Source organism: Triticum aestivum, chromosome 4A (genome assembly GCF_018294505.1).
Source record: "Triticum aestivum cultivar Chinese Spring chromosome 4A, IWGSC CS RefSeq v2.1, whole genome shotgun sequence".
Classification (NCBI taxonomy): Eukaryota; Viridiplantae; Streptophyta; class Magnoliopsida; order Poales; family Poaceae; genus Triticum; species Triticum aestivum.
The window spans coordinates 68,535,862-68,539,620 of NC_057803.1; positions in this window are offsets into that span (position 1 = coordinate 68,535,862).

Genomic DNA, 3,759 nt, shown 5'->3' on the forward strand with positions numbered 1-3,759 from the left:
TGTAGAGGCAGCGTGCCGACGGCGATCACATCGACTCTGGAACCATTCCCGACGCGCATCATCACCTCGTCCTTCGCCAGTCTCCATTTATTCCGCAGCTCCTGCTGTGAGTTACAAATATGAGCAACGACACCGGTATCAAATACCCAGGAGTTACTACGAGTACTGGTAAGGTACACATCAATTACATGTATATCAAATATACCTTTGGTGTTGCCGTCCTTCTTATCCGCTAAATATTTGGGGCAGTTCTGCTTCCAGTGACCCTTCCCCTTGCAATAAAAGCACTCAGTCTCAGGCTTGGGTCCATTCTTTGACTTCTTCCCGGTAACTGGCTTACCGGGCGCGGCAACCTCCTTGCCGTCCTTCTTGAAGTTCTTCTTACCCTTGCCCTTCTTGAACTTAGTGGTCTTATTGACCATCAACACTTGATGTTCTTTCTTGATTTCAGCCTCTGCTGACTTCAGCATCGAGAACACTTCAGGAATGGTCTTTTCCATCCCCTGCATGTTGTAGTTCATCACAAAGCTCTTGTAGCTTGGTGGGAGCGACTGAAGGATTCTGTCAATGACTGCCTCATCAGGGAGGTTAATATTCAGCTGGGTCATACGGTTGTGCAACCCAGACATCTTGAGTATGTGCTCACTGACAGAACTATTTTCCTCCATCTTACAACTATAGAACTTGTCGGAGATGTCATATCTCTCGACCCGGGCGTGAGCTTGAAAAACTAGTTTCAGCTCTTCAAACATCTCATATGCTCCGTGATGCTCAAAACGCTTTTGGAGCCCCGGTTCTAAGCTGTAAAGCATGCCGCACTGAACGAGGGAGTAATCATCAGCACGAGACTGCCAAGCATTCATAATGTCTTGGTTCTCTGGGACGGGAGCGTCACCTAGCGGTCCTTCTAGGACATATTGTTTCCTGGCAGCTATGAGGATGATCCTCAGGTTCCGGACCCAGTCCGTATAGTTGCTGCCATCATCTTTCAGCTTGGTTTTCTCTAGGAACGCGTTGAAGTTCATGTTGACATGAGCGTTGGCCATTTGATCTACAAGACATATTTGCAAAGGTTTTAGACTAAGTTCATGATAATTAAGTTCTAATCAAATTATGAACTCCCACTCAGATTAGACATCCCTCTGGTCATCTAAGTGTTACACGATCCGAGTCGACTAGCCCGTGTCCGATCATCACGTGAGACGGACTAGTCATCGTCGGTGAACATCTTCATGTTGATCGTATCTTCCATACGACTCGTGTTCGACCTTTTCGGTCTCCGTGTTCCGAGGCCATGTCTGCACATGCTAGGCTCGTCAAGTTAACCCTAAGTGTTTTCGCTGTGTAAAACTGTCTTACACCCGTTGTATGTGAATGTAAGAATCCATCACACCCGATCATCACGTGTTGCTTAGAAGCGACGAACTGTAGCAACGGTGCACAGTTAGGGGAGAACACTTCTTGAAATTTTGTAAGGGATCATCTTATTTACTACCGTCGTCCTAAGTAAACAAGATGCATAAAACATAATAAACATCACATGCAATTATATAAAGTAGTGACATGATATGGCCAATATCATATAGCTCCTTTGATCTCCATCTTCGGGGCTCCATGATCATCTTGTCACCGGCATGACACCATGATCTCCATCATCATGATCTCCATCATCGTGTCTTCATGAAGTTGTCACGCCAACGACTACTTCTACTTCTATGACTAATGCGTTTAGCAATAAAGTAAAGTAAGTTACATGGCGTTCTTCAATGACACGCAGGTCATACAAAAATAAAGACAACTCCTATGGCTCCTGCCGGTTGTCATACTCATCGACATGCAAGTCGTGAATCCTATTACAAGAACATGATCTCATACATCACAATTCATCATTCATCACAACTTCTGGCCATATCACATCACATGATCAATCGCTGCAAAAACAAGTTAGACGTCCTCTAATTGTTGTTGCATCTTTTACGTGGCTGCAATTGGGTTCTAGCAAGAACGTTTTCTTACCTACGAATAACCACAACGTGATTTTGTCAACTTCTATTTACCCTTCATAAGGGCCCTTTTCATCGAATCCGCTCCAACTAAAGTGGGAGAGACAGACACCCGCCAGCCACCTTATGCAACTAGTGCATGTTAATCGGTGGAACCGGTCTCACGTAAGCGTACGTGTAAGGTTGGTCTGGGCCGCTTCATCCCACAATACCGCTGAAGCAAGAAAAGACTAGTAGAGGCAAGCAAGTTGACAAGATCCACGCCCACAACAAAATTGTGTTCTACTCGTGCAAAGAGAACTACGCATAGACCTAGCTCATGATGCCACTGTTGGGGAACGTTGCAGAAAATTAAAATTTTTCCTACGGTTTCACCAAGATCCATCTATGAGTTCATCTAAGCAACGAGTCAAGGGAGAGAGTTTGCATCTACATACCACTTGTAGATCACGAGCGGAAGCTTGTCAAGGGGATGGTAATGATGGAGTCGTACTCGAACGTGATTCGGACCATCGATGTCAAGGTGCTGAACGGACAGCACCTCCGCGTTCAACACACGTACAGGACGGGAGACGTCTCCTCCGTCTTGATCCAGCAAGGAGGAAGGAGAGGTTGAGGAAGGCAGCTCCAACGGCAGCACGACGGCGTGGTGTAGTTGGTGCAGCAGTACTCCGACAGAGCTTCGCCAAGCACGTACGGAGGAGGAGAGGTGTTGGGGAGGGGAGGGGCTGCGCCTTGAGTTGTGGTGTGTTGCAGCCCTCCCCTCACCCCTCTATATATAGGGGAAAGGGCAAGGGGGCCGGCCCTCTAGGGAAAACCCTAGGGGGGGCGGCGGCCAAGGGGTGGGGGGCTTGCCCCCCAAGCAAGGGGGGTGCGCCCCCTTTAGGGTTTCCCCCCCAACCCTAGGCGCATGGGCCCAAGGGGGGGTGCGCCAATCCCACTAGGGGCTGGCTGCTGTCCCCACGCAGCCCAAGTGGCCCCCCGGGAGGGGTGGCCCCTCCCGGTGGACCCCCGGAACCCTTCCCGTGGTCCCGGTACAATACCGGTATGACCCCGAAACTTTCCGGTGCCCGTTTAACAACTTCCCATATATAAAACTTTACCTCCGGACCATTCCGGAACTCCTCGTGACGTCCGGGATCTCATCCGGGACTCCGAACAACATTCGGTAGTCACATACTAGTCTTCCTAACAACCCTAGCGTCACTGAACCTTAAGTGTGTAGACCCTACGGGCTCGGGAGACATGCAGACATGACCGAGACCACTCTCGGGCAATAACCAACAGCGGGGTCTGGATACCCATGTTGGCTCCCACATGCTCCTCGATGATTTCATCGGTTGAACCACGATGTCGAGGATTCGATCAAACCCCGTATACAATTCCCTTTGTCAATCGGTACGTTACTTGCCCGAGACTCGATCGTCGGTATCCCAATACCTTGTTCAGTCTCGTTACCGGCAAGTCACTTTACTCGTACCGTAATGCATGATCCCGTGGCCAACACCTTGGTCACCTTGAGCTCATTATGATGATGCATTACCGAGTGGGCCCAGAGATACCTCTCCGTCATACGGAGTGACAAATCCTAGTCTCGATCCGCATAAAACAATAGATACTTTCGGAGATACCTGTAGTGCACCTTTATAGTCACCCAGTTACGTTGTGACGTTTGATACACCCAAAGCACTCCTACGGTATCCAGGAGTTACACGCTCTCATGGTCAAAGGAAGAGATACTTGACATTGGCAAAGC